The sequence below is a fragment of the Ruditapes philippinarum genome, unplaced genomic scaffold (assembly GCF_026571515.1).
Source record: "Ruditapes philippinarum isolate M1 unplaced genomic scaffold, ASM2657151v2 ctg83_1_1_1_1, whole genome shotgun sequence".
NCBI classification, from domain to species: Eukaryota; Metazoa; Mollusca; class Bivalvia; order Venerida; family Veneridae; genus Ruditapes; species Ruditapes philippinarum.
Window position 1 is genome coordinate 216,002 of NW_026852900.1, and position 14,479 is coordinate 230,480.

General features: G+C 31.6%; 1 protein-coding gene across 1 annotated transcript in view; it reads left to right on the plus strand.

Annotated features, from left to right (window-relative positions):
• Positions 1–12,658: 12,658 nt before the first annotated feature.
• LOC132727822 (uncharacterized) overlaps positions 12,659–14,479 on the plus strand; it is a 28,696-nt gene continuing 26,875 nt past the window's right edge. The window contains exon 1 of the mRNA XM_060713413.1: positions 12,659–12,821. The gene's annotated coding sequence lies outside the window, so the exon portion shown is untranslated. The remainder of the gene's footprint in view (positions 12,822–14,479) is intronic.

The following is a 14,479-nucleotide window of genomic DNA, read 5'->3' on the forward strand; positions in this document are numbered from 1 at the left end:
TAAGCTACAATCTGTTCCAATCTACCACTAGTACTTCTTCTAGAGCTCTCTTGGTATGTCTTAAGTGTTTCATGATGGTGTTTGAATACTTCTACTGCTTCTGCAAATAAAATAAGAAGTTACTAGTTGACTTGGTTAATCTCAAATTATATATAATTAATCAACTTAGTGATTTGTTTTATCTTAAAATGCTTATCTTCTAAGATTTACATAATAAAAAAGCATAGAAAGTAAGATACAGCTGAAGTTTCATATTGACAGTAAATTATGTACAAAAAAACAGCAAAGACTTTTTAAAAAGAAGCTATTTAAGTCTGACCTATGATTGGTAAGAAAAACTGCTCAAATCAGTTACGTCAGCATTTTCCCAAGAACAGTCCTTTCCATGTTAAATTTTTGGTATAGAAGCTACAGCTGTAATACTCTAAATTTCAGCCAGGACCAGGATCTAGAATATAAAATAGACTTATTATTCCCTATAAATTCACGGCAATTAAACTTAAAATTTAACACTCATCTTTATAATTTAACCTCAAACAGTTTAATCAATATTTGTTTCGATAATGCAATGGATTTAATGTATTTTTCAAACTAATTCACATTTAATTTTACTATCACTAAGATATAAAATTAATACAACTAAATTGGCGAATCGTCTTGGGACGAAAATTATAAGGGGCGAACAACACTTCATCTGCTTATAGGTAAATAAATTTCAAAAAGGCATGGCTTGTAAAATCTTAAATTGCCAAGGACATCAATAACTTCGTGTAAGGCCTTCCAAACCCAAATCATTCAATTAGGTCGCGTTTTGATACAACAGTCTAAAATATTAGAAGGAGGTTTTGTATTTCTATTTTTAGCTCACCTGAGCATATGCTCAGGGTGAGCTATTAGGATCACTCGTCGTCCGTCGTACGTTGTCCGTCACACTTTTCAAACGACATCTCCTCTGAAACCATAAGGCAGATCATAATGAAACTTCACAGGGATGTTTCTTGTGTGAAGCCTTAACAAAGTTGTTCAAAGAATTCCATTCCATGCAGAACTCTGGTTGCCATGGCAACCAAAAGAAAAAACTTTATACATCTTCTAAAAAACCCAAAGAGCTAGAGCTTAGATATTTGGCAGGAAACATCTTCTGGTGAGTGTCTACCAAGATTGTTCAAATAAAATCCCTGAGGTCAAAATTGGCCCCGCCCCAGGGGGTCATTGATTTTCCCTATATGCATATAGTAAAAACTTTAAAAAAATCTTCTTTTAAAGAACCCAAAGAGCTAGAGCTAAGATATTAAGCATGAAACATCTTCTAATGAGTGCCTACCAAGATTGTTCAAATAAAAGCCCTGGGTCAAAATTGGCCCCGCCCCAGGGGGTCATTGATTTTCCCTATATGCATATAGTAAAAACTTAAAAAATCTTCTTCTAAAAAACCCAAAGAGCTAGAGCTTAGATATTTGGCATGAAACATGTTCTAATGGATGTCTACCAAGTTTGTTCAAATAAAAGCCCTGGGGTCAAAATTGGCCCCGCCCGGGCTGACATTGATTTTCCTTATATGTGTATAGCAAAAACTTAAAAGTCTTCATTGAAAAAACCCGAATAGCTAGAGTTTAGATATTAAGCATGAAACATTTTCTAGAAGGTGTCTACAAAGATTGTTCAAATAAAAGCCCTTGGGTCAAAACTTGCCCTGCCCCAGGTGTGTCATTGTTTTTAACTATATGTGTAAAGAAAAAAACTTGACCAGCTAGACCTTAGATGTTAAGCATGAAATATCTTCTAATGGGTGTCTACCAAGTTTGTTCAAATAAAAGCCCTGGGGTTTAAACTGGCCCTGCTCCGGGGCCTATGGCCCTCATGATATTAGTAAAATTACAGTTGTCATTTTTTATATTTTGCAGATATGGAAGGTTCCATCTCGGATATTGTTTGTGATTAATGTGGGAAACATTTCATTCACGGATAGGTCTCAAATATTGACCACATGAATAGTCTACACGGCACAGGACCTTATAAATGTTGTGGTAAAACATTTTATAGCCCATCAAATCGGAAACGTTACGGGTTTTACAGTTAATATTAGGATGACATTCAAACATAAGTCCTCAAGATTTTATTATTCTTTCGGTTTTTTTTTCTTTTATGCTTTAGATTAAAAAAAACACAACATATTAATGTTAAATACAGACACTAATTTGAAAAAAAGTTGGTTACATAAAAGACTAAGTGATAAAATGACTTGAATGTCTTTAAAATCTTAATATAACGAGTAACATAAAATACCATACCTGTCACGTTTCGACTTGCCACAACATTTACAAGGTCCTGTGTCGAGTAGCCAGTTTATGTGGTCATTAAGACAAGTGTGTCCAACATTATCCACAAACAATATCCAAGCTAGAACCGTCCATATCTGCAAACCATGAAAAATGACAACTTTTATTGTGCTTAAACTGAAATCGACCTCCTTCTTATATTTGAGACTTGTATTTTAATTTCTGTGATTAATTCATCTATATCGAAACTTCATTTAATATATACACGTGAGTATGTATTCTGCTATCCATAGGGGCTTTATTCTATCCAGGACCTTTTGGCGGTATTTTTAATATTATTCAAAATTCTTTGAACGTTTAAGGCTAATTGCATCAATCATGATTTTGTTCAATCAATATATAGGCTATAACCTGCATAGATATTGCTTGCCCATAAAATATTGCGTGGGAGTTATCAACAATAAATGTATACGTGGGAGTTACCCAAATCATTTTTCTCTCATGTATTGGAATAGAAAATGACCAGTCAACATTTAACATGCCTAATATTTACATTTTCAAATAAAGAAATTCTATGAACATTTTCTCATTGCTAACTCGACGTAGTTTAATCAATTTCATAAGAAATACAAATTTTGCGTGAATGTTACCCGAAATATAATTGTTCACATTGAAAATTTCTGTTGAATTTTTGAGTGTTTGTAAAAGCTATGAGCACAGGGGTGGAAACTAAGGTATAGGCGGCAACAATTCTTTATTCCGCGTAGGCTGCAACAGGTCTCGTATGTAAGTAAAAGGGATATAATAAAGAATTACCTGAAAAACACATGTGAAGCGAGGTTTTTAGGCCGCCATATTGTCTGTACGCGTAACCGTAAAAGTCACGTGATTCCCTACCGTGAGTAAGTTACTGATAATAGTTTGTCCCCTTTATTCATAAACAGAAAGTCAAAGCCAAACGAATGAGCCAACCCTACTGTAGGAGTGTGGTTGGAGGAGAGCTGTTTTAAAATATTAACTTTTGTATAAACAAGTACAATTATTTATTTGCAATATGACTTATTTTATGTATTTTTGGCTTTTTTATAACCAATATTTGGTCATATTCAAAACTGAAAAAAGTATATTATTTTCCCAATCCACAGGAAAAAATTCCCAATTGAAAGTAACAAATTAAAAATATTGACTAACAAATAGGCCAGTCAGGCACAAACATACACCTGAGTAGAACCACTACAGCTGTGATAGACAAGTGGTTTGAAGTCAAGAATCTTAACCACTCGGCTACGGGCGCCCCCTCTGAAATTTATAATAAACACACAAAGTTCAAAACAGCTCAAACATTAGGTGTTGTAGCATTCTGATCCTGAAATCCCTAAAACATAAGATGGATAGTTATAAAGCAGGACATATCTTAGCAATGAAATAGTAATAATGTCAAACTTAAGATAACAGACATACCTGACGTAATTGTTTTCTGTGGATACAAAAAAGAAACAACCTACCAGCTCTTTTGATTTTGTCTTATGGTTTGCCACATCTATCATTGTTTTCCAATTTTTTTTGTGTATTAAACAATTTTGCTTCTGTAGCCATTATCCTCTGAAGCAATGCCAAATTTAACAGAAATGATAATTGTGAAGCTTGGTAAAAGTTACTGCAGGCTGAATACAGACTGGATTACAAACCAGATGTTCTCCTTATTAAGCTAAATGGGCAGACTTACAGACAGGGGACAAGAATTCAGGCTTAATAAATCCCAAAAACACCTTTTTCAAAGTATCCTGTTATTCCTTTTGTCGTACGAGAAGCATATTTAACTATTTCCTCGCATTATTCAAATCTTCATTCTCTTGCAAGCAGGGTCTGTAATAACAATTGATGCATCACAGTATTTCTGTCAGCATGCTTATTTTAGAATATTGCATTTTGGGTAAGTAACCCACGGCTACACCACATTAGAAAAAAGTCTGACTCTTAATCTGTCACCCTTTAACAACAAAACAAAAACAAAACAAAACATAACAAGAAATTACAAAAAAAAACCCAAAAAAAAACAAGAATGCTACAGACAAAGTTTGGTCCATCAAATAGTTCTGTAGTAGAAGATATTTAAAGGTTTTTCTATTTTTAGCTCTGTTGACCCCTAAAAGGGGCCAATTGAAATGACATGAGCAAATTCAAGTGTGACTGTCACAAGAATCCTACAGACCAAATTTAATCTGCCCAGCAGTTTCAGAGAAGAAGACGATTGTTGACGCATGACGACGGACGATGGACAACGGACAATGAAAGTCGTAGTATCCCCCTTTGATACTTAGAGCTCACCCCAATCGCAACTTTTCTACCCTTTTCGTCAGTCTTCGGATAAGGACGAGATATGAATACACAGAACGGATACGGTATTTCTGTCTAACCTACTCTAAGAAACTAAACATGTAAACAAATAGTAATTTTATGCCGGGAGTTGTCGACAAGTTTATTTCCAATATATCAAGTAAAAGTCCACCTATAATAAGTGAATTTATAGAGAAAAAAAAGAAAACAATACATTATTTATATATTTATTTTTATTGTTGTAGAAACCGAAAGTACAAAATGCAAACCTGTTGACATTAAGTCAAGTCTGTTTAAAAGTGTACATTAGTGGACATATTTAAATCAAAATGGTTGCCAGACATATTTTCAATCATAATTGTACCGGACGGTTTTGGTGTGACACATATACATTCGTTTTACATTATCGAAAATTTCTGTTTACATCTGAAACCACATGGTAGGACTATTTTCACTCTGTATTGTTTCCGAGGTTATTATAGATAATAGCCGAGGCCGTTCCGATTGTAGCTCACCCTGAACCTTCGGTTCTGGTGAGCTAAAAAGCAAAACAAACAAACTGGTTTCCTTATAAAGGTATCAAGGAACAAGAATCAAACAAGCTGGTCGCATTAAATAAAAACCCAGATGTAAGAAACGAACCAAAAATGTTGTCTGCAATTTGGAAAAACCTAAATATCAGAACAATTAAAAACAAAATGGTCGCACTATGAAGTACTTAGATAAAAGAATCCTTAAAAACAACCTGGCCTGACTATTATAGATCCTAGATTTATCAACAATAACAAACTGGCTGGGCTCCATGCTGCAGGATATTAAGCCACTACAGACAAAATTAATGCAGTATGAAAGTTCCCGGGGCCCGACTTATCAAAGACCGTACGATTTTGGAAATCTTATCGTACGATTGTGATCTACGATTGTCGTACGCTCGATCGTTAGACTGTCTTATCAACGCGGTCGTACATTCATCCTAAAATCTCACGATTTTCATAGACGAACGGTTCTTCCGCCTGCGCAGTATCACGGGTCGGTCTAAAACGCAGTCGCTTATGTAGACAATATAGGATATATAGTAAAACGCAGACAATATATATATACAGTGTTTTCACAAAACGCAGACAATATAGAATAATAAGGTGTAAATAAGATACTTAAAAGCTGTTTAGATTTGTATGTTTAAGATCAAAATTTTAAGATATAAGAGATTTGTAGGTATAAATATTTGATAATAGATTAGAATTTTAAAGAATAGAAATATTTTTTATGATTTTTTATTAAGATGATATAAATTAAGAAATAATAAATAGTGATATTAAAAAGATTTATTGACATACTATGCTTGATTTGTATTAACTTTTATGAATTTAAGATAAAATATCTAATATCAGTTTTATATACTCTATATATCGTCTGCATTTTACTATATGTTCTATACTGCTAATAAACGTAGAGTAAAATGCACACGATATAGCGTATATAGTACCTGCGAGAAACACAGACAATATAGATATATAGTGAAAATAAATTTTGCGGACATGTATTGCAAGCCAACTTGTAGATGTACAGATAGTTATATTTGATTTTTTACATTATTTGTTGTTTATTACTACAGAAAATTAATAACAGCCTCACAATATATCTAAATGTGTTTATTGGGGCTAGATAAAAGCAATATAAAGATAAATCATCGTTTACCACTTTCTAATTTCTATTTTTACATGAATTTATTGTTCTAGCTGCTCATCTTTCAGAAAGAAAAAGAAACACACATGTCTTGGATGAATGACAGAGTAATCTCTCCCTAACCAGTTCCTCCGTCTGACAGTTATCACTCGAACCGTTTCCATCATTTTCCTCCCCTGACACCCCCCTCAAAAATATCATATATTTATTTTCACTTTTTTTTCAAACAAATGGCTGCCGTGCTTCCTGTAAATGCTACAAGGCCGTAGAAAAAGTAGGCCTTTCAGGCATCAAGTGCAAATATTGGATTGTCCGAGTGGTCATTTAGTTGTGGCCAACTATCAGCTTGGTTATCTTCTTAATTTTATAAATCCATTATGTGCAAGATGGTTGTCCTCTAAAAGTTCCTGTACTGACATTATATATATTTACTAGATATAAGAAACATTACAAACACCGTTGGCGCAAGTACCTAGATATCAGATAAGAACCTGGCAGCACAATCAAGAAATTCCAAGATACAATCCATTACTGACAAGCTGGCAGCACTATTAAAGCTTCATAATATGAATTCATTACAAGAAAATAATCGCACTATCGAAGATCCTAAATATAAAAACCATTGAAAGCAGCACTATTATAGATCTATGAATAATTTATTACAAACAAACTGAGCCCTATAAATGCTCCTTGATATCCATCTATCACGAGGGATGCAACTTGGCAAATATCTCGCTTTTATGCACGTTTGCAAGAACTATGTTCATGTATCGCATAGATGGTTGTGTAAGCTCTTAATTGATACAATACACGTGTTAATCAGTTTAGTCTTGTTTTGACAATAACCCGATTAACGCTTCCTGCTCGTGTAGTGGTTGGTTGGGAAAAGTATCCTTTCACTGACCAAATAGGGTCCTATATCAAGAAACGCTCTATTCTTGGTATACATGTGAAAGGCATATTTAATGAAATAGGTAGTGTTTATGGATACAATGCAATATCGTTTTCATCTGTCACACGTGGTGTAAGAAATTTAAAAGTGATGTGGATTAAGTAACAGGTGCATCTCATGCACGCCGTCCGAAAACTGCAATTTTGCCAAAAATGTTTAAAAAAGTGAAAGACAACACTATGTAGTACCTAGATATAAGAACCATTACAAACAACCAGGTCGCCCTACGAAAGATTCTAGAAACTTCGCCCCGCGCTCTCGCTAATTAGCCTGTTTTCACTCCGCGCCCACGCCATTTAACTTGCTAATTCTCGACTTTTTGCTTTGCGGGGTGGCGGGGCGAAAACAAGAATGACACAAACCAGCCACCATAGAAAGTAGATTTATCTTTAAAAATTATTTATTGACTATAGCACAGTAGAGATCTCTTGAAAAAAAATCGTAGGTATAAATGTTCCTGATGTCGAATCATTTTTTTTTTCAAATATCTATCAGAGCCTATTATTGAAATACATGTATAAACATGATACCGACTTGCGAGAGATTGATTGTTGTAACCGATAAATTTAATACTTCAGAAGGATAATTACAAGGTAAAAACTAATAAAAATATACTAGTAATGTGAAGATGTCACAGGTATGGTATATAATCTATATAATACAAACTTTTTAATTTATGTCCGTGGCGAGATCAACTTGTCATTGCATGACACGGTAATCTTATTACATGCGTATCAGTCTAGAGATAGATCTTGTTCGCAGAATTTATTGTTTAAACTTATTAATGTTGAAAAAAGGTACACGTAAGCAATTCATATCTTTCCATTTTGAAAGGTTCTCAAACATTCGTCATACAAATCAATCATTTCAATTAATTTTGGTAAAGTGTCTTTAGTCAGCATGTTTTTATTTAAACATGCTACAAAAACAGATACTAATCTTAGTTGAAGAGCTTTCCTTTAATAAATCACAATATACGTACCTCGTTTTAACCAAAATAGCTAAAAATTGTTTATTCAAGACATGAAGGAACGGCAAGTTTTAGTGATAAGTGATTGTAAATTTCTATAAAACTGATGTTAACACATAAATACGTCGCCTTTCAGCAAACAGCAATAATTTCACAATGCCAGTGAAATTTTTTTAATGGAAAATAACAAAAACAAAAGTGATACAACATGCAAGATTAAAGTATTCAAAATCAAAGCACTTTGACAAAATTAACGAGCAATTTGATAGTACTTGTACTCGATCGTGAAAATATCTAAGTAGTAAGCCTAATAAAATGAAATATATCTTACAAAAACACATTGATAACAAGTGCAGTGTAGCAGTGTTGTTTTTGATTTTTTTCTATTTGGTTTCAATTTCACAACAACAAAATTACATTTATCGTTTACAATGCAGGCTTTTATATTATTCAATTAATATTAATTATACAAAAAAAAAAAAAAAAAAAAAAAAAAAAGAGAAAAAAAACAGACAAAAAGAAACAAACAAAACACAATGAAATAACATTTCACTCTTGAATTAACATTCTTACATTTAACTCTATACATTATTTTGAGCAGATGAACGTTCCTTTACTCTTTTATTCTTCCAGGAAGTCTTGATTAGGTATATTCCGTGAAAAACATTGTCCGTGTTATTGTCACGGCACGTATAAGAGATCCCTTCAATTGCTTACAACCGAACAATACATCTAAGTGTCACAGGTTTAGTTACACATGTATGCTCTTTTTGGTGTGTTTTATTGTCTTGTCTGTATTTTTGTTACTGCTTATTTTTCATAGCTGTCTTGTTTTTAATTTATTTCGTCCTAAAAAGTATCACATGGCTGATATCCGAAGGCTGGTTAAAATCAGGTTGACTTCATGTTAGAATTACAGGGAAGAAATGAATATAAGAGGCATTTTCATTGCTATACGTGTTGCAAATCCGTGGATTTATTATACCAGCAACACGTTCTCATTTAAAATTTCGTTTTGATTAAACGTTATATCCATTAACATTGATATAACGTTCAGTAAAAAAAATGAACAATAAACATCAAAACGAACTCTGACGAATTATATTGTACAACATAAATTGTTTTATTTGTACGTGTTTGTTTTGTTTGAATTTGGCTTTAGACCAGAATTAATGTTATGGGTGGGGTTATGAACCATTTTAGGTCTCTCTGTTGTTATTACATTGTTTGTGTTTTGGGATGCCAAGACCGGTTTACAATATTTTTGCAGTGTTATATTTTTTTCTTTTTCATTAGCTGTTTGCATTTACTAAAGTTTTAACTTGTATAAGTTGTTTGTTGCTTTTCCGCTAGCCTTTTATTTCTACTTGCAATATTTCATATGTGATTCTTTTCACATCTATTTTAAACAATATTACTGTCAAAGTTTTAGGGATTGGTCCTCGATAATTTCTTCTATGACTTTTGGCCCAACTCTTTTGTATATTTACATTAATGTTTTTAGTTATATTTGTGTCAGTTTATATATGTATTGTATACAATAATGTATGATAAAACTGATCAGTTTTACTTTGGCCGAAGATAATTCTTTTCCTTTTAACATACCTTACACAACAGAAAACTATTTTGAATTTTGCCCCTCGAGGCGTTGGGTTGGTGGACCTTTTGAAATAAATAGAATTTAGATTTTGTTTCCAGAGTGATTTCCTTTGTAGTCACTTATATCTTATAATATAACTATCTATGTTCTTTAATTGAAATAGATATATGATATTGTGAGTGGAAGTGGTAGGTGGTTCCCCGTCCCCAACATCCACAGTGACGTTGAAAATAAATGATCAATGATGTTGCTGAAATTAAACAAAAAGAAATTTGAATACGTATAATCAGTTTAATTCCAGTTTGATAAATAAATTCTGTTGATGCCCTGAAACATATTTTAAACTTAATTATTATCATAGTTATTTTGTACTGTGCACTTTATAATAAAATGATAAAGCAATGCTTGACTTGCAATACAAATTTTAAATGCTCATTCCTCTAGTAATTTAAAACCAATTATCTAGGTCTAAAGTGATCTAAGTAACAGCGGCCAGCAGGTGTCACAATGAAATATAAGAAACATAAGAAAACATGTAGCAGCAAGTCTAAATATTCAATGTTATTTTTCATATAAAGATTGATATTTGGAACAATATATATAATTGGTTTTAATTTTGAGAGGCTTGGATATATATAAAACGTACAATCTCATCAAAGTTTGATATGAAATGGTATAATGTAGGTATAGTGTACTAGTACAGTCGTATAGTGTCTACGTTTTTATATACATGTACCGCAATAAATTAATATATTGATGATCAGATAAAGGAATATTTCAAATAGATGGTAATTAAACAACATTATCAAGTGTAACCATTTATAAAAGATCATTTATTGACCCAGTAATTTGCTGATAACATATTTTTCAACGTTTTTCGTTTAAGTTGGAAACTCCCTTTGTATATCAGTCATAAGTTAATTACATATGTTAACTAGCAGAGCAGTGGTTCAAAGACACATCTGATAGTTTCTTAACTTAATCTGATAGATACTTGAGCTTATATGTAAGTGAATTGAATTTAGCTGCTAGTCGTAACTTCAGCTAATCTAATAGTTACTTGAGTTTATCTGACAGTCAGTTGAACTTATTTGATGGCTATTTGAGCTAATCTGATAGTAACTTGAGCTTATTTGCAAGTAAGTTAAGTTTAACTGATAGTTACCTGAGCCAATCTACTAGTTATTAAAGATTGTCTGATTTATCTGATAATTACTTGAGTTTATTTGATGGTAACTAGATCTTATATGATATTTTCTTGACCCTATCTGATGGTTACCTGAATGTATCTGTTTATAGTTACCTCAGTTTATCTGATAGTTATTTGAGCTTATTTGATTGTTATTGGAGTTTATCTGATGAAAAATTGAGCTTATATGACATTAACTTGAGCTTATTTGATGGTTTCATGAGTTAATCTGATAGTTACATAACATAGAGTAAAAGAAGCCCAACATAGCAAAATTGAAAATGTTGTATGCTTGGTTTGATTGAGCCTGTTCATAGACGATATTTGAAAGTGCAAGTTACTATCCACGCCCCCTAGCTTAAGCTTTAGCATAATTCATCATTTAAACACGAAACAGGTGTAAATTTGGATTTAGAAACATCTGCAGATGTATCAATAAGGCGATTACCATGGAGCCGCCATTTTTTGCAAGCCACAACACGCTTTTAGGAGTTGCATTGTGAATATATGCTAGGTGTGTTATAAGGTGGTCATCAACTAATAAAGGTGAAAGCAGTATTTTACTGACTCTCTACAACAATTATTTGTAGATATAGTGTTGTGTAAATATTATTGTATAATAAACATGTACTTATTTTTAAATATAGATTGTGCCTGTTTTGATAAACTATTTACACAAACATGTAAAGGCACATAAAGCCCCAAGAAGGGTTTTAATTCAAAAACCTTTGAAGTTTTGATGTCATATCATTTTGGGGAAATGGTTACAACACTCTCTGGGTGTAAAGTGTCGTCTGTTACGAAACCTTTTAAAATGTACATGTTTTAGTATATTAAGATAAATGATATAGAAGTAAGCTGTATTACAATTTTGTTTTATGTTTTGGCCAGAATGTATATACATATTATAATTGTAAAGCATTTTAATATGCCTCCGCCATCATTTGCGCCATTTTGAATATTACACTCTGCTTACTAATGACAAAGTGCCATCAAACGGATTCATGAATGATATATGATCTAAAAGAAGAAAACAAAACTACTTATGTGGTTCATCAGCTTTATTGTCGGTAACATTCAGATATTATGTGATATGTGAGAATAAGAAAGAGATTAATAACTAAAATTTCAATCGCAATTCAATTGTAAAATTTACTAACATACTAAAAGTTCAGTCAATTCAGTGTTTTAAACAAAAGAGACATTCTAAAATTATGTAACAACTCTTTTGAGAATCTGCCTTAAAGTTTTGGAACCAGTATAATTTTATATTTGATATATATTCGCAGCCTTAAAATGTCAGTCTTCAGCCCAATAACAATGCCATTATGAAAACACTTGATTACAAACATTATATTAAAGTCATTATTGTCGTGTTAATTTTAACAATTTAATAACGAATGATAAAAGGGTCGCAAACATATTCAACAATAACATAAATGTTTCATAGGTTTGTAAATCTATAGAATCATAACCATTTAAATGCAAGTAAAACAAGTTCAGACTGTGAGCTGTATGCTGTAAGAGATATAAGATTATTTTTAGAACCTAGATTTCTATTGGTCGACAATAAACACGTAATACAGATAAGGACATGATAGTGTATAATATACAATCATTCGATCCAGGGGACGGTGTCATTAAACAAAAATCTTTATATCAAATTATAAATAAGTTGCAAATATATGTACAAGTATTGTGTATTATTTATGAAATAATCTAGACAATAGTGGAGACTGGAAATGTGTGATTTGTTTCAGCAGTTTAAAATGATACATCAATACTGACAAGACAAAGCTGTGAATCAGGTAAAAGTACATTTTGAATTGCTTTTATAAAATAATTGATATATAATTTTGTAAAAGAAAAATGACCTTTTTAGAAAATAATTAACAAACAATTTCAAAAATGTTTTATTAGAAAATCAATATCGTCGTCTGTATCTACAAATCACCGTTTATCTAGGGCCATATCACTTGTCAAAAATGTTTAAATGCATAAGCCCGGAAACATAAAAATACAAACATTTCAAACAATACGGATAAAATAGTGGGTAAAAAGGAATTAAGTCATGCCGGGGACAGCAGGAATGGTTGTACATTTAAATACATGTATTATTTTACTTTTAAAATATTTCACTTAGATATTACGTAAATGTTCTCGCAAAATTTTTGGAAGTACATACAAAATTAAAACAAACAAATATAATAAAAAACATGTTCAACATGGACTGTTTCTCCACAAGAAAGGTATAAATCTAATATAAACTACAGACAAGAATTTGAAAATACAAAAACAAAACACTTATAACAATATCAAACGTACAAAAGTACAAGTACAATTTAAAAAGAAAAAAATATCTTAATATGTGAAACAAATCTCAGTCGCGTCAATTTTTGAAAAAAAGAAGAACAATTATCTAAATATCAACCAACAGCAGGAAATCTTGATATTGACGACTTATATATATTTTTAATGTTTATATTGTTCAGATAAAACACATTTAAACGATGAAGAACTAAGTGGTAATTATGATGAAGACCGTCATTGCAAAATAACTATTCAGAAATAAAAGAAACAATTTATTCACAAAATGATTATAAAGGAGAGGTACTGATACACTGATCACGGAAATATAGAACCACTCATTTCCATTTATTTCACAAATAATACTAGAATTATTTGATAGAATTTTTGAATCTGGAGAATACCCAAAGTAATGGTAGTCAGGAATCATAGTACCAATATTCAATAGAGGGAACATTCATGAAGTAAAAAAAAATCAGAGGGATAACACTTATAATTATCATTGCAAAATATATTCTCAAGTCTAATCAAATCGTCTTACAAAATGGTCTACCAAATATAACAAATTAAATAATTTATAATCAGTATGGATTCCAAAAGGAAAAATCAACAGTCGATTGTATTTTTCTTTTACAAGCTATTATTTATAAAATATTATGTTCTAGTAAAAAGCTATACTGTGCATTCATAGATTTTGAAAAAATGTTTTGACAAATTAGAAAGGTCATTTATATTTCAAAGACTTGTTAAAGAAAGAGCAGGTTCTTAATTCATTAAAGCTATCCGATGTATGTATAATACTGTTAAAGCAGTTGTAAGATATATTAAAAGCTTATTTTGAATCAATCATCGGCGCAAAACAGGCAGATCCCGGCTCCTGTCTCTTAATTTTATGTTTTGTAAATGATATATTAACCGGTTTCGACGATAATATTGTCAACATTTTTAACTGTCGATGAAATAAAGTTGTTAAATAATTCATACTTCTTTTTGCCGATGATGCCGTACTTTTTGCACATTTCCAATCATAAATAATATATGGAAACAAACTTGGTATTCAGAAATAATTAATTCATGTAGATAACAAACGTACAGTACCTCGAATTTGAAAATTACTAAAATTGTGTAAATATAAATAAATACAACTAGCGCAGTTTCG